The 18,145-nt window shown below is 44.4% G+C and overlaps 1 long non-coding RNA gene across 1 annotated transcript in view; it reads right to left on the bottom strand.

Annotated features, from left to right (window-relative positions):
- The window catches only part of LOC111825915, a 44,964-nt gene that overhangs the window by 11,253 nt on the left and 15,566 nt on the right, over positions 1-18,145 (bottom strand). Inside the window, exon 3 of the long non-coding RNA XR_002829150.1 lies at positions 17,392-17,470. This is a non-coding gene — a long non-coding RNA (uncharacterized LOC111825915). The remainder of the gene's footprint in view (positions 1-17,391; positions 17,471-18,145) is intronic.

Raw genomic sequence — 18,145 nt, 5'->3', positions numbered from 1 at the left:
ACTGAGGCACCGAAGGGTCACACAGCTCTCAGACCGTGGAGTTAGAACAGATGGCACTGAACCTATTGGTAGACACCATGCAGTTCTAATATAATAATAAATAAACATAAGTAGACAATATGAACAGTATGTATTTTCAGGGCACCTGTCTCCAGGGAACTCAAAAGGAAAACCTCTAATGCTACATCCTCTGGGGGAGAGAATGGGGATGAACAGTAACAGCCGATCAAGTCAACCAACTGGGGTGTCTGCTGTGAAGAGGGAAAGAGATGAATCACAGGATAGGGTCATATACTTTTGCTTTTTAGGTTCTTCTTTTTCAAGAAAAATTTCCCTTTTCTGTATGCTTTTGTTATAATAATCACTACTGACCAATAGCTGCATGGTGCTCACCGGGACCCAGGCACAGCTCTGATCTTTCGCCTCCTCTAAACCTGTGGCAGGCACGCTCATTCTCCTGGTTTTAGAGAAGCATGGGGTGGGGGGCGAGAGGGGGGCGGGGGGCTCAGTCCTTCGCTGTGTGGACCAGCCGAGATGGCAGCCCAGCCTCAGTCCTGCGCTGGACACTTCGCTGCACCGCCACGAAAACACGAATTCCAAAATCGATGGCGCCAAGGATAATCCCCATCCATCCTACCCCTCTACGAGAATAGTTCTGGTGTGTTTCCTACTCTATTCATCCTTCACTTTTCAAATTTAAAACATCTTTTAAGAGAAAATAGTTTCTTACTAAAGTCAAGTAAAACTATTTACAAAAAACTTCCAGGTAGAGATTGTCCTCACAGAGGGGTTGAGCCAGCAGACCTGTTTTTGTGCGCACTATGCAGAAGTTATTAAAACAACTTGTATTCACGAGCTTCTTCACGTTATGAAGATTTTCCTTCTTCAGAGGAATGTTTGTCTGACCTTCACTTAATTAAGTTCCAAAGCAGTTACTTCGAATCCACACATGTCCACACTTTCAAACAAGAAAACTGAGTTCACATCCTTAGTTCTCTTCGAAGTTGCCTGCAGGCTTGAGCTGGCTCTCACAGCTTTGATAGTATATTTCGGTGCAGATAAAAATATTACACTTCATGTGGGAATGCTGGAACTTCCGGCGGCCTCGGCTGCGCTAGCTTTATAAAACAAGCGAAAAATGGCCCCACACAGCTCTGTCGTGATCTTTGGCGCAAATGTTCCACGATATAGAAGTTCAAGACCGCCAGGCCCGTGAGGCTTATGAAGACTGACCAATGTGAACTGTCATCTCCTAGACGCGAGGGCATGCCGCACGTGGCCTGCACACACATTCCTCAGCTTCCTGTGGAACAGACCCACACATACTCGGACAACTGGTTTTCAACAAAGGCGCCAAAGCAACTCAATGAGGAAAGACAAGTCTTTTCAACAAACCATGCTGGAACCACGGGGAAAACAGGCAAAACCTGAACCTTGACCTCTACACAAAAAGTAATTTGGGATGGATCACAGGTCAAAGCATAAAATCTAAAACTACAGGCTCCTGAAAGAAAACACAGAAGAATATCTTCACAGCCTTGGAGAGGCAGCTTACTCAGGAAACAAAAGGTACTGAGAATCTAGGTGGAAATTTTGATGCATTAAACTTACTTCAGAATTAAAACCTTCTGCTCATGAAAAGACATTTTTAAGAAAATGAAAGGTAAGCCACAGGCTGGGAGAATATATTTGCATTACAAATTTCTGACAAAAGAATTTTATCCAGAGAGTGTATACACACACACACACACACACACACACATATAGTCTACCAATCTACACTAATAAAAGAGAAACATGGTAATTGGCATAAAACCGCTACCCTTTTCATTGGCTAATCAGTGAGTATATGCAAATTAACTGTCAGCCAAGATGGCGGCCGGCAGCCAGGCAGCTGGAAGCGAACATGAGGCTTGCTTGCTGCGGACTCCAACGTTCCCCGCCTCACTTGCCGGCCTCTGAGCTACAACTCTAAGCAACTATGTACTATGTTGCAAATAAGAAGATAAACAAAACTCCAGAAACCAGCAGACTGAAACCCAGCCAGACCAAAACATTGTATCCATGTTTTCAGCAGCGAGGCCTCAGAGCTAAAGCTGGCCCAGAATAAAAAAAAAAAAAGAAGAAAACAAGGAGCGGTTGGGAGCTTTAGTCACTAGCCACCCGGAAAACAGCCCTCAGCCCCTCACCCAGACTGGCCAGGCACCCCAGTGGGGACCCCCACCCTGATCCAGGACACCCTTCAGGGCAAACCAGCTGGCCCCCACCCATGCACCAGGCCTCTATCCTATATAGTAAAAGGGTAATATGCCTCCCGGCACCGGGATCAGTGGAGCAGCGAGGCTCCCGGCACCGGGATCAGCGTGACAGGGGGCAGCGCCCAAAACCCCTGATCGCCCTGCAGCTCTGTGTGTGACAGGGGGCGGGGCCACAACCTCCCTATCCGCCCTGCTCTGTTCGTGACAGGAAAAGGCGCCCCAATCCCCTGATCAGCCCTGCTCTGTGCCTGATAGGGGGGAGCTCCCCAATCCCCTGATTGCCCTGGGGCTCTGTGCCTGATAGGGGGGAGCTCCCCAATCCCACCCCCCCCATGGGCCCTGCTCTGTGCCTGATGGGGGGAGCTCCCACCCCCCCCATGGGCCCTGCTCTGTGCCTGATGGGGGGAGCTCTCTAATCCCCTGATTGGCCCTGCTCTGTGCATGACATCAGCCCTGCTCTGAGCCCGACCAGGGGCTGCACCTAGGGATTGGGCCTGCCCTCTGCCACCCAGGAGCAGGCCTAAGCCAGAGGGTCGTTATCTCCTGAGGGGTCCCAGACTGCGAGAGGGCACAGGCCGGGCTGAGGGACCCCCCCTTCCCCCCCCCGAGTGCACAAATTTTTGTGCACCGGGCCTCTAGTCAATAATAATAAGACAAACAATCCAATTTAAAAATGTCTGAAGAAAATTAAAAATGGTCAAAAGATTAAACAGATACTTCAAAAAGGGAGATATACAAATGGCCAATAGGAACATGTTAGTCATCAAGGAAATGCAAATTAAAAACCGCATTGAGAGACCACTTCATATCTGCTAGAATGGCTAAAATTAGAAAAACCAGCAATATACAATGTGAGAAGGACTGGAGCACCTGGGACTCACCCACTGTTGGCTGGAGCTTAAAATGGTACAATCGCCTGGGAAAACTCCTTGGATGTTTCTTATAAAGATAAACATAGAGCTATTGTATGCCCCAGCAATTAGGCCTCAATCTAAAACAGAAATGAGAGTACGACAAGACTTGTTCACAGCAGCTTAATATTAGTAATAGCCACAAAGGTGAAAACAATCCAAATGTTCATCAATAAAAAAAAAATAAATGAATCAGCCTAACAGAATACTACTGGGCAATCAAAGAAGAATGAACCGGTGATACACACAACATACAACTGTGCATGAAAGAAGTCCAGATATTGCAAGAGTACTTGCTCTATGATTTCATTTAGATCAAGTTCAAGAACAGGAAAAAAAACATTCTATAGCGAGAGAAATCAGAAAGTGTTTGCCTGGGATGGGAGGTAGGGGTGAGCTAGAAGAGGTCACTGGGGGAAAAGGGGACAATATGTAATAGTTTCAACAATGAAGATAGGAAGGAGGGAAGGAAGGAAGGAAGGAAGGAAGGAAGGAAGGAAGGAAGGAAGGAAGGAAGGAAGGAAGGGCTTGCCATTGGGGGTGGAGATTGATTGGATTGATTGGATGGGGGCGTGAGAAAACCTGGGTGACAGAAATGTCCTACATGCTACCTGGGGTTTCGTTGTAAGTATATTTAACATCTTAGCAGTAACTATAACATCAGTTACCAAGACAGTTTCCTGCCTTGACATCCTCAGGTCCTCCTTAAGAATGTGACTGGATTTGCATTTGTCGACCCCATCAAATGGGGACTCTACCTGAATTGCTTTCAGTTTGATGACGATCACGGCTGTCTCATTTCTTTGTAATCATCCCCACAAGGTATTTCTCCCAGAGGAAAAAAGGGGACTTGCTGGTTTTCTCATCTAACAGTGATAGTCAAGCAATATTCCAGGTGCTGGAACCAGTGGAGGATATTCTCAATTCTTGCAGCCAGAGTATCCTTCTCAGGCCCATTGTTTTTCAATAGACAACGGGCACCCTCTACTCCACACATTCCTCACCCCAGCAGGTTACGGGAGAAAAGTGGGTTTGGGAAGAGGGCTGATGATGTTTGTTCTGGCCAGAAATAAAATTTCTAGCATGTTCTGCTTGCCCGGAAGCTCACATCCTCCGAGCTCAGGACATTTCATTGCTCTCCCACTCTGCTCCCAGGGGCATGGCCTCAAAGAGCCTTTGATCTAGAAGTGTCCTGATGGCTCTAAGCTGGTAAAAAAAACTTACAGGATACAGAGGTCAGACACCACAGGATCTTCTCTTTCTTCAGTTGCCTCTAAGCTGTCACAGGAAGGAGAATTCATATCAACAGTACGACTCTGCAAATTCTAGACAGACCTGGGCTCCCAGCATTATCCCAGAGGTCAGGACAGGCCCCGGGAGATTCTGCCTGGGCTCGATCGCGCTGGGCAACGGGCTTTAACTGCGCCGACCTCTGGGAAAGGTCGCCAGTGATGTTTTTCCCTCAGGGAAACAGCTATGTTTTCTAAGTAAAATGAGGCAACACCAAGATTGGAAACCTCAATTCAGAGTTTCTTCTGAGACACAAATGGATGCCACTTGTGTCGGGGAAGTTAAAGGACTCATTTGTTAAGGTCCAATTTTTCCCATCTTCACAGTGTCTTCTACACATTTTCAGGAACTACACAACAAATACGAGAAAAGGGATGATCAATAAGAATCTGGGGCATTGTGTGTGGGTTTTGTGTGGTTTTTTTTTAACAAAATGGGAAGGGAGACTATGAGATGCGTCTTAAAAGAAAGGGGAGAAATATGCGGGTTTATTTCCCAAGGACTCGAAGTTATTTAAATGAAGGAACAGGTGGTTCTTTCACAGACTCCTACGCCCAAGGGCGGAGAAGAAATTAAAAAGTAAGCGCGTCCACATTTATACTCGTATTAAAAATCAGGAACAACTACCACCAGCTCCACTGATTTTTTTAATGACCAAGTTGGGTGTTTTACAAGCAGCGTCTTTTCTTCTAGCAACAAAGCTAGAACTAGCTCGTGTTAGTGGGGCTCTGAGATTAATGACTGCAGCCTCCGTGGCTGGAAAGCGTGCATTTGTACAATTATGTCAGCTCACTGCTTCAGCCCAGCCAAGTTATTCTGAGGGTTCGTTTTCCCAAACACCAGTGACCCACTGCAGTTACTGTGACCCCATCTAATCCTGACCCTGCTAAATGCCTGGCTAAAGGCATTTCAGATTTCATTCTCCTGGTGCACTTCCGACAAATCAGGAAACGGAAGGGCTTCTATTTGCCTTGGACCGGAAGTGTGTGTCCTCCCCAGTTGCGCATGTTGAAATCCTGACCCCCAAGGTGATGGTCTTAGGAGGTGAGGCCTTTGGGGTGATGAGGTCATGAGGGTGGGGCCCTCATGAGTGAGATTAGTGCCCTGAGAAAAGGGGCCCCAGAGGACCCCTTGTCCCTCCCGCCGTGTGAGGACACAGCAGGAAGATGGCCATCTAGGAGCCAGGTTCCAGAACGGGGAGGATAAATTCCTGTTGTTCATAAGCCTCCGGTCTACAGCACTTTGTTATGTGGCCTAAAATGACTAAGACACGATTTCAAAACGGTGGTCAGAGCACTCAAGATCCCATTACAGTTATAAAGAAGTATGTACACCCACCACAATAAAAAGACTATCAAGGGCCTGAGAGATTTCAACAAAGGTCTGGAAGCCAGAAAATGATGAAGTGCTGACTGATGAAGCTGAGCAGGGCCACTCACAGCCCAGGAGATTCTCCGAGAGGGTTGCTGCTCAGGAAGGAGACAACCGACTGACCCAGGGACCCCCCAGAGAGGCCCCAGACTCGGAAAACGCAAGTACACCGCGGGTCGGAAGTGAGTAGGAGGGCCGAGGGGAGAGCAGTAGAAAAATCTAAGTACCAACAATGGTGCCTTCTAGGCCTAATTCCTGTCTTTATAAAAAGCAACAAATGCTATAGGCCCTCAGGCAAAAACTAAAAATATTAAAAGGAAGATGATTCTCTAAAGAAATTAAACACAATGTCTGGGGAGGACTAAATGGCTAGTGTGGCTCTGAGCACCCCAGAGCCAAGCCCTCCTGCCTCTACACTTAGCGGCTCCCCCGCACGAGTGCCGGCTCTGGGCCTCGAGCGGAACCTGCCAGACGCACCTGCACCCGCAGAGCCCATCACTTTAACGCCACCTCACCTTCATGTGAGTGACCGGTCAAGGAGAAATATACATGTAAAGGAAACCTGCAACATGAAAGTGGAAAACCAAGATAAACAACAAAAGATCCTAGAAGGAACAGAAAATTGAAATGAGCGAAGATATTCTATAAGGAACTCAAAAAACAACTTTTAACAGTGTCCCTACAAATACCTGAATGAGAAGCAATCATCACATCCACATAGCAAACAACCCCCACGAGAAGTAACAACCCGAGAAAAAGGTTTGTGAACGTAAAAAGGTGAGCCGCAAACCACAGGTACCCACCTAGAGCGCCAGGCACGTGTGCCGGGCACCCTCCCCTCGCAGCTGCGACTCTGGTGACTTAATTCTCGGACACAGACAGTACCTGACCCACAACGTGCTCTATTAACAGCACAGTCAGAAGCTTTGAATGGCACATGTGGAACATGTTCACGGCATGGAGACCAGGACACAACGCCCCATTGTTCACCGAAGCCTGAGTCTGGTCTGAACTGCTCCGCTAGCTTTCAGGGTGGCCCGTAAGCTGCTCTCCTACCTGCCTGCCCTTCCGACAGCCAGGGAGAAACCGGAGCTCGGTTTTTACAGTGATGTAACACACACTCCTGGAAAGGGCTAATAAGGAAGAACTAGCTGAATGTGAAGACTTCAAGATATTACAACCTATTAAGGAGGTACGGAGAACGGAGAACGTCACAGAGAAGATAAACATCCCTCCCGCTGGGTGATTGGTCTGCTGTCCTTCCTGACAGTAGAGAGAGCGGCTGCATCATTGGTTCAAAACCTTACTACTCCCAAAGCCCTTTCTATAACCCAAAATTCCTAACGCCCTCTTTACTACTCTGAAAGAAAATTCATGGGTGAGTATTAACTAAGTATACATATAATTTTTAAATATCAATATCCTAAGTGTAATATTAAAGAGAAACTAAAAGAAAAGAAATGTATTATAAAATTACATACTTCAATATGCAAAAATGTTTCAGGTCCAGTGAACTATATAATAAAATAAGTGCTTATAACTTACGGATAAAGAGTAAGTTTGGACTATAAGAGGTCAAATCAGAAGCCTTCGTATTAAAAGTACAGGAAGTAAGAGGGGAGGAACAGGTGGACAACAGGATAAGAAGGAGTATAATGTGTACATATTAAAAGTATGCAAAAGTGACCGTGGGCTTTTATGTGAATGGAATTAGATGCAGGCTCCGGTAGTTATAAACACATTTTTCACGGCGTGAACAGGCAACAGGGGCAGCTGGAAGTCATGTGGGGTACAGGGCTGTCCCCCTTCTGTCCTTCCCACTGTGGGACATCCAAACCCTCTGACGCTGGCACATTAAATGCCCTTCATTGTCAAGACAAATAGCCTCCCAAATGTCTACTCTGTGGTACGGTTCCCAGGGGGACCCTGGCTGGACGGCCTATCAGATTTTCCTTCCAGCCTTCGTAGTCTGTCCCAGTAAGAACCACACCCTGAAGGACTCATCAGCAGCCGAGCTAAGAAGTAGATTAATTTAATATGGACAGTACTATGAAGAAATCAGTTTAGGCCAGTGATGGCGAACCTTTTGAGCTCGGCGTATCAGCATTTTGAAAAACCCTAACTTAACTCTGGTGCCGTGTCACATACAGAAATTTTTTGATATTTGCAACCAGAGTAAAACAAAGATTTATATTTTTGATATTTATTTTATATATTTAAATGCCACTTAACAAAGAAAAAATCAACCAAAAAAACGAGTTCGCGTGTCACCTCTGACACGCGTGTCATAGGTTCGCCATCACTGGTTTAGGCTAACACCATTAACTGTAGCCATATTCAGCACTATTTCCTCTTTTTGAATTCAAGATAATTGGTTACTCCAGATAGAATATGGAGCGAAAAGCTGTGTCTTTGTAACACTTGTCTAGATCGCAAAAAGTGATTCTGATTTTTGGCATTCACGTCTGGCTAATTAATGATAAGAAGGGAATTTTTTTATAGAACGCTACAACTCTCATTTCCTCAAAATAAGAATTAATGCATTCTTTCACATGTGGTCATTACAGGAAGGAGGGGGAGCCATTTACTGTCAATGTCTTTCTGATGCAATTCTACCTCCTCTTTCAAAGAGAGGATTCATCCAAGAAGCCTGAGTCACTTCTTCGAGAGAAATGCCACTGCACTGAATGTACACAGACTGGACCACATGCCTGAGGAGAAGCGGAGCTGATCCCACCACGAGACAACAGATGGAGAGAGGAGTGGTGGGGGCGGGGGGAGGGGGGGGAGGGAGAGATGGGAGGAGGGAGCCCATGATTAAGCAGCAGCACCTCTCAAAATCTGGTCTTTAATACAGAGAGAAGTCTGGCATATACGTAACATCATTTCATAAACCAAGCTCAAACATCAGTTTCACCTCTGCCCAACTTTTAAAGCATACTTCCTAAAAATACAAGATTTCCGTTCTAAACCAGGAACTTACGCATAATCAGTATCTTAGCAACTACAGATACTGCATTTTAAAATTTCCATGCACAGAAAGAAAAATGGATTCCTGTATTTTTTTAATATTTGAAAACGAAACTACGTTTTGAAGGGGGTGAATTTCCCATCAAAAGGATGATGTACCGGGTAACCCCATAAAACAACTCAGAGGGGAAAACTGAAGATCTGTAGTTCTGAGTCCCTCTCAAAGAGGACTAGTTTTCCTAAAATCCCAAGTCCACCCCAAAGGAAAAAGGAGTGATTTCTTCAATACATCCTTACCCGGTTACCCTTGGTTCTTCTCAAGGCGAGGGCACCTCCCGTTTCCACGGAGGAGCCGGCGCAAAGCCCAAAGCTCTCTGCTGTGGAGGCTGAAGTCCCTGATGAATGGAACCGCACATCCTGACACGCACGTCCTGAGCCAGCCATTGGCTACATGAAGGCGATGCGTGTGGAAGCGTGATCTGCCACCTTCGGGGCATGCCTCTTATATCCCATCTCCGAGAGACAAACGGTACCCCGCTCCCGAGTGACTCAAAACTACAAACAGGATTAGTGTTTCTGCAGCGTTCTCCCCAACACGACGGAAACCACGAGAGCAAACCACAGTGAGATCTGACTCCTTCACCAGGCAGTCAATGCAAAAAGAATTATGAGGTCGCCACTGGAAATTTACAAATGACTCTCACACCACTGCCCAAGTTCTTGTGTTACGACCGCCTAAACGTTACACACTGGTATAGGCACGGTACGCAGTTTTCAGCCAAGAAGTCTGAGCCATGGTTTGGGGGCTCAGAATTACCAAGTGGTAAAAATTCTTAAATTTAATCTTTGTTGCTTGGTTGTGATGATCAACCAAGAAATTAAAAGCAAGAACACTGGTGCAAGGGTGTGACTGACCTTCCTAGAATTAGAGGCTTTCAACATGCAGTCCCTGGACCAGCTGCATCAGGGCGACCGGAGACTGGACTTGGAATCCCTGGGGTGGAATCCAGGCATTAGCTTGCTGACTGGCATGCCCCGGGTTATTCCGGCCCCTTTAGAAAGTCTGAGGGCCACCCTTCCTGTCAATGGAACGTAACAGCTGACGGCTACTGCCACCTTCCTTTATTATCCGCTTGTCCCTGGTTCCTGCTCAGGTCAGGAGCAGTAAGCAGCTGCCACCTCCTCGGGGCCAGGAGCGGCTTCCCCTCCAGGAAAAGAGCCAGGCTGGGTCTGCCTGACCTCCCCCCCCCCCCACCTCTATCGCTCCACTGACAGAGAAAAGCTCAGGCTTCAAAACCTGAAAAGTGCAATGCGTGAGGTTGAGTATGAGCATTACATTGAAAGATGCTACCCCTGGAAAACCCAAACTACGCTGCTAAAAGGCAAGAGGAGGACATGCGGGCGGGAGGGCACTGCTGTTGGCTGACTGCTCACCACGTTCCAGGCGCCACCGCAAGGACTTGAGATACTTTTCTTTGCCAGAAAATGTCTCACCAAGAAATTGCTTCTTCAGGAGCGTGTGGCCACGCAAACTCGGGAGTCTACACCGAACAGCAGGGGCCGCCAGCAGTGCCTGCTCTACTTCCTTACTGTGCCCACCTCCCACCCACTCTCCTAAAACACCGGGATTAAGGAAACGGAAATGGAGAAACACCGTCAGAAATGTATGTGCAATACCATCTTTCCATAGTTCTCACTCTTTTTCCAACCTGAGATTGAACTTGCAGAAAATTCCGACTCTTTCTTCATTTTAACCAGTCAATTTACTTCAATCCCAAGTGCTGGGGGTGGAGTGACCCCATTATATTACAAATAGGATGTTATTTGAATATCACCAAGTATGTAATGTAAGTTTTACTTTAATAGAAAGGGTTTTATTTTTTCCTCCGATGTGCACGAAGTTTCTAAGGAAACTGAGAAAACAAGCTCTTCCAATTGCTCCCTCTGTGTACCAGGACGATGATGCTCTGTGACATCCGAACGCAGGCAGGACTGTGAGGGAGCTGACGTGTACCTTCCACCTTTCACTGTGAGTCGACCTAGTGGATGTGGTGTTCCAGGCATCTGGCCTAACAGATAAAACTTGCATCTGCCCGGGCAATAGTTCTCAAACGCTGTATTATTCCCTAAATGAAATCTCAGGTGAGAGCCCAACACAACGCCCCAGATGAAGGCAGGGCACCCCTAGTGATGCGCTGGGCCCGAGGGCGCAAAGTCGCTCCTCATCTGGGCGGCTTACCCACCTCATCCCCAGGGTGGGTACTGAGGCAACACTGCCGGAACCCAAAGGCTCTGTTTTACCTTGTCACACACCTCGATGATTCTTAAAAATTCGTACTTTTTCATTTTATTATATGTACGTCTTTGTGTCTAAACTTAGACATTAAATTTGTTTTAAGTCGTGTCAAGTCATATTTCAAATGCTGCCTACTACATTAAGCTTAGGAGTTCTGTTACATATTTGGCTTGTACGGACCCTAACATAAAAATTATAATCTCTATTTGGATCCTTTGGCAACAAAACCCTTAGCATATTTGCAAGTCAAGCTCATTTTATAAAAACAAAATTTTGTCAAGATAATCCTATATAATAAAGAGCTACTATGCTAATTAGACTGGATGGCAGAACGACCTTCTGGAACAACCTTCTGGAACCACCAGTGGGTGGGGGGAGGGGCTGGGACTGCAAGGGCTGAGCCACTTGCACGAATTTCGTGCACTGGGCCTCTAGTACATTACAAATGACTGTATTTATAATCATCTCAATACATAAGACCTCTTGCCGTGATTTCACTTTCATCCATGGCCATTAGCTTGCTACTTATGGTACAATAGGTTTCAGATTATATACTAAACTCAAGCCAAAAAAAAAAAAAAAAAGATATGCCCTGAGATTTAAAATGCTAAACAAATTTAAAGTGTTACTAATTAATCATTATCAAAACCAGGTTAATACCAGGTCAGCACAGAGAACAAAAACTGAAATGCCCTCTTGAAGAGTGAACACTTAAAATTCTGTTAACAGAAAATGCAATGGCCTTTCTTTTACTAGTAAAACAGTTGTATGACTCCCTCCCACCCCAGTTTTAAAAAAGGGAATGTCTCATCCGGCAGAGGCATGGCATTTCAAGTGCACATGTGAGAAAGTGGCCGAGGACAGGCTGTCCTGGGTCACCCAGAAGCACCACGTGGTCAGGGAAAGGCTCCAATGTTCTCTGGTCAACTGTCCCTCAGAATAAACAACGTGCTCCAAAGTAGCAAACTTTATGTCCAAGTGTCTGTCATAAACACCCTCACACATAGAAGGAAAACAGTGAGCTGTCATTTCAAAAGCCATGCTTAACCATATTCTTATTCTCAGAATTCTCAAAATTTCCATTTTAATTTATTAATGAATATAACTATGGAAGCACACGAGTGGCACTTAGATGATTTTAAACAGTCATCTTCTCTCCGGGCACAAAGCATGGTGAAGAGAAATGATGACGTTAAGTAGTCCTCCAGTAGCTGGTATGCTCCCCAAATGTGTGTCTGTTGCCGATAGAGGACTGGAACTACTTCTGTTCAAAAATGGTGCTGTTATGACAGCTAGAAGCCTGGTCATTCCTCAAAAACGTATTTCACTCACAGTATGTCTGTAATTCTGTATGTGAAACCAAATGTCTATTATCACTGTGTTGCACTAGTAATTACATCAGGAAGAAAATAAACAGACTAAGAAGAGTTTTTATTTTTCTGCATGCAATGTGTAAGAAGGCTTAAACAGAAGAGCACGAACCAGACTAGGACACTTGAGAAATTTGAAAGCTGATGACACTAGTTATAATCTTTATTTTACCTCCACATATAGTGTTCTTTTCTCCTGATAATGAGTTTATGAGCTCTGACTAGTATCATTGGGGGCTCTCCAAAATTAAACAGAGAGAAGAAAGAAAAAAGCTAAGAGAGATTTACATGAAATATAGAAGAATACGAGATAAACATATGTATGGAATTGACAGACTATGACCTGTTAAGGAAAGAGGAAAAGAAGAGAATGCAATATTCAGCATTCCAAGTGAGTGGGAAAGGTGTTGAATTAGACATCCACCGAGCCAGGGCAGGGTGCACGCTGTGTGGAGCTGGGGATGGGCGGCTGACCCAGGCGATGCGTGGCTGGTCACCTGCGTGACGAGTGAGTGCAAAGCAGGGGTTTATAACCTGGGAAGGCCTTGTGGGGTGAACTTGGTAAGAATCTGGCTGGTGATCTTTCTAAGGAGCAGTTATTCGTCTGGCTGGTGACTCAGTTGGTGAGAACAGTCAGGAGTCAGCACGGGACAGTGGTGTGTGTTCATGAGCATCACAGTCACAGAGCACGAACAGCTCTGAGCAGTCAGCTCCCAAACACAGGGTGCGGCCAAAGGAGGGGCGGACCAAAGCCCACAGACGGCTCAGGCCAAAGCCCCGGTTCTCCAGAGGCCCGTCCTAACAATACATCATTTTTCTGCATGCCACTTAGTTCCTTATGTAACTGGGGAGGGGCGGGTACAGTAGAAATTAAGTATCACAATCTGAAAAATCCGTAACTATTATCATTCCTAATCTGAAAATGTTTACTGAAAATGATTATTGGACCCAATCTTACAGCGCATTTTTAATGTTCCCAATGTGCTAAAAGTGTACCTGAAGTTACAGTGACATGGAAAGGCCTTTAAAATGACAACACAAACTTTGGCTTCACTAAACAGATTGGTGGCAATAAAATGTGTGTGTGTGTGTGTGTGTGTGTGTGTGTGTGTGTAAAGCTAGTGAATTCCAGCCCCACTATCAGGAGAAGTTAAAAAAAAGACTGAAAAGAAAGGGAAGGAATATTGTTTATAATCGAAGGTATCCCCCCACCCACCTTTTGCTTCTGGACAAGTCAAAGTGAACTAATGCAGTGTTTTTCATACCTCAGGATGATCAATTAACGAGCTGTAAAATGAATTCCATGCATTGCAAGCAGCATTTTTACAAAAATGAAGCAGAATAGAATAGATAGAAAGCAAGAGTTCATCACACTTAGTGTAACTATTGTTTCATAAAATGGTTGTTTCATTTAAGTGTGTGTGTTGCATGTAGTTTTTCGTGGTGTAGAGCATAATCCTTTCCCTGAATCCCAGGAAAGAAAACGGCTTATTAGGAAAGAAGATTAAAGAGAATGTTTGAAATGAGGTGGGAGGATCTTGTGTGGATTTAATTTCATTGGCCTTATCTTGGAAACGAATCACAAAGATGCATTTAATATTACTAATCAACAATTCTAAAGATAACATGCACATCATTATTCACTCATTCAACCAGTGCAGTGTCTATTCCCTCTACATAGAAGTTACGGAGAGATTAAAATTTTTTAATTAAATAGGGTCAGATAGTATAATAATAGCTAACACATACTGAGTGTGTCTGATGGAATTCCAAGCCCTTTATACGGGTCAGTAAGTCATTTGATCCTCTCAATAACCCCTTAAAGGTAAATACTAATATTATCCCTGTTTTACAGATGAAGCATCTAAGAAATCAAGTCAGTTGCCTAAGAGGCAGAGACAGTATCTGACTGTATTAAGTCTGAATCCAGAGCCTTCACTCCTAATGTATCAGTTATACCACAGTCACTCATCACTGAGAGTCAGACACGACACTGGGAAGGAGAAAGGGGGGAACAGACACATAGGGAGACTGGAACCCCAAAGGCAAACTGATGCTATTAACACCACTAGGCTTGCTGTCTCCCCTAATTCTTCCTGGGGGCAAAGTGCAGTCTGCCCAGAGACAGCTAGCTCCTGTGACACTTCGATACCCTGGATGCATTCTGAACAAGCTTCCCAGCAAATCAGCTCAAATGCCATCTCTTTCTTCTCGCCCTAGAAAACGTGTAAGAATGTGGTTGAGTGGGCCCCTAATTTTCTGTAATGAATATGACCCCTATTTGTTTATTTATTATATCATTTATTATTTATTTATTCTGTCCATCGATAGATGAATGGATAAAGAAGATGTGGCAATATAAACACAATGGAATATTACTCAGCAATAAAAAAGAGAGAAATTCTGCCCTTTGTGACAGCTTTGATGGACCTGGAGAGTATATGCTAAGTGAAATAGGTCCAAGACAAATACCGAATGATTTCACTTATATGTGAAATAAAATATAGAAACAGACCCATAAATATAGAGAACGAGCTGATGGTTGCCAAAGGGGAGGTCGATGGGTGAAATTTAAAAATAAGCAAGCAAACAAACAAATGTTAAAATAATTCATTCTCAGGTGCTAGTACTTCAACTTTCCCATGAGCCAATCACGTCGGACACATCTCCCATGTCTTATCTCCACAAACCAGTGACTCCGGCAGCCACAGAGATTCCTGCCAGCCTGGGTGACACAGAGCTTGTAGGGGGACCTCTTTCTTTGCACACACTTGTGTTACTCTCCTCACTGGTTATAAACAGGATCCAAAGAAATCACAGGTCAATATACACTGTGACAAGTGTCCTGTCATGTTTTAGAAAAACCTGAAAGATTTATATGCCAAAGATAACCTGCCCACCCTTGTCCTCAGGTTCTATAGTCAGCCCCCCAGACAGGGCCTATTCAAATAAAAATAACACTATTGTTGGTAGCATGGTCACCTTTCCCAGCTCCCAGGCCCGTGAGTGAGAACCTAGCTATTTAAACACTGAGTCGACACGGTGCTTCTACATATTGAAATGAGAAGGGCGTGCTATTCCCCTTCTTACATATATGATCTGAATTAAAAGGACCAGTGCAAATGAATCCTGAAACAAAAGGGAAATAGTATTTTATGTCATCTGACCACCACAACTGGGCCACATAATTTGAAACTTTTCGCATGAAATCACCTCTGGCCCAACAAACATACTATCTTTCTAATGTTAAAAAATTAATGTATAATGATGAATTGTACATTTTGTTTTGGAAAATTTTTCAAAGTACAATGAAAGACTCAGATAACAGACAAAATCTGAGACTGAAGTATATTTGTGACAAATACTTGACCATACTTGGCTTGTATATACATTCTCCAAGTCATCTGCTAAAAGTAAGGCAATGGTTCAACACACCTTTTAAAAAATACATATAAGCCCTAGCTGGTTTGGCTCAGTGGATAGAGCATCGGCCTGCGGACTGAAGGGTCCCAGGTTCGATTCCAGCCAAGGGCACATGCCCGGGTTGTGGGCTCGATCCCCAGAAGGGGGCGTGCAGGAGGCATCCAATCAATGATTCTCTCTCATCATTGATGTTTCTACCTCTCCCTCTCCCTTACTCTCTGAAATCAATAAAGAAATGTATTTTTAAAAATACAGATAAGGTAGAGTGCTGTCAAAACATTTCTAACTGAATAATCACTGTGTACATGCCAGTGTCAATGTCACACCAGAAGCCAGAAAACAATTCTACCATTTATCACTATCATAACTTTTAGGGTGTTTTTTTTTTCTAGGTATATTTAGGCTACTTCTTTTCCAGGTCAGATGAAACTACTTATTTCTATTTCTACCAGGTATTCATTGTGTCTGCACCAATACTTTCCCCATAGGTCAGGGGGTACATTTTTGGCAGTTTAAAAAAAAAAAAAAGGTGATTCACATATGCACCAACCTAGATGGTCAGCTTCTAAGAAACATGCGGTTTTTGGATGAAAGAACAGTAATGTCTGCACTTTACAAATATGACACTCTTTACTAGTGGTATTACTGGTCCATGCTGGGACTTTTTTGGTGATGATGCTCGTTTTCCTGCCCCATTTGCCCTGTTTCATTAACTACATTTGCAACCAAGAGCATTCATTTTCAAAACAGACGTTCATATGAGAGTTGTAGCTGGTTGTGGGAAGGAGATTTTTTAAAATTGGGCGCTAGGTGACTTATGGGGCAGGGGCGGGGGAGTCAAATGTGAAACTGTAGCCTCAGCAGGCCCAGGGCACTAACGTTATAAGTTACTGGCCAACACTAAAACTGCTTCTCTACCAACAAAAAACAAACATGCATATAATAACCTTCTCAACAGGAGAATTTTAGTTATGGAGGCAATCTGTCAGAGGCCTCTCAAATACAGGAACGAGGGGTGCTCTTCGCTGGGTTGAACAGGGGTACCCACAGCTGAGAAAGACATGGAACTTCTCAGGGAGCAACTATTGTTAGAAAAGGAAGTGGTTCAGGTTTAAAAAATATCCCATAAAACCTTCATTGTCCTCGAGGCAGGTTTTTTTTCCCTGTCTGTGCACGTGGCAGGCTGCCCCCCAGATAGTGGGGTGGAGAAAACAAGGCCCGGGTAGGAGTAGCCCCGCCTTCCACTACATTTTGCTAAGACACACACTTTCCAAGTAGTGTGTTAAAAATAAACAAAAAAATAATAATAAAAAAGACTAAAAACCTGGTTTAATATTCATTTCTGAAAATAACGAAAAGTGAGGGGAGCCCTTTCATAATGCGTATGTCCATCAAATTGTCATGTTGTACACTTTAAATATTTTGCAATATTATCTGTCAATTATACTTCAATGACGCCGGAAAAGTCATGAAAACTTCCAGTTGAGTAAGTTACTCTTTACCTGTTGCTATCGGTTGTGCCTCTTGAAGGCTCTGACCTTCTGCCAGTTCCATCCGCTTTCAGAAACCCGGTCTCCTTATCTGTAAATTAAAAAGGTTAAGGTAAATCTCCGCTAACCTTCCTTTGAATTCCAAATTCAAATGCCGAAATTTAAATTATTCTGTGACTTATTTTCCCCTTCAAATATCTTTGATCTGAATCCTACACTTAATTTCACCATAAAGGGGGGGGGGGTGGAGAGTGGGGGAGACAGGAGAGCTTGTCAAGACAGATTCAAGCATTAACGGTCTGTTTAGCCCTGGACATTCATTTTTTAAGAATGGGCAAATGTAGTAAACTCCCCATGTATTAATTCTAACTTTTGGCAATATTGGCAACACAGTTTAAATTACAGAAATATTCCCCTTTCACAAATATGTATCAGGCCACTTCCCAACCCTTTCGTTGCACGCAGCTGTGCAGCCCTGAACACAACCCAAAGCCAAGAATCCACAAGAAGTCAGTCACTGTGAAGGAGACCTTCAGTCGCCCCTGCTGACGTTCCTTCCCACTGCGGGGGCAAACTGAAAACCGGGGCACAAATATAGTTCTTTGGCCCTTCAGTCGGAAGTGCTGGATTCATTTTCTTCCCATTACTGATGTAGACATACCCAAAATACTGAGACCCTTTGGAATCTATCTGCCTAAATGGTCTGTTGCCTACTGCAATCGCAAGATATATTGTGTGCAACTGGAAATGCCAGATATTCAGGAAA

Source organism: Myotis lucifugus, unplaced genomic scaffold (genome assembly GCF_000147115.1).
Source record: "Myotis lucifugus unplaced genomic scaffold, Myoluc2.0 scaffold_46, whole genome shotgun sequence".
NCBI classification, from domain to species: domain Eukaryota; kingdom Metazoa; phylum Chordata; class Mammalia; order Chiroptera; family Vespertilionidae; genus Myotis; species Myotis lucifugus.
This window is presented reverse-complemented; position numbering and strand designations above follow the sequence as displayed.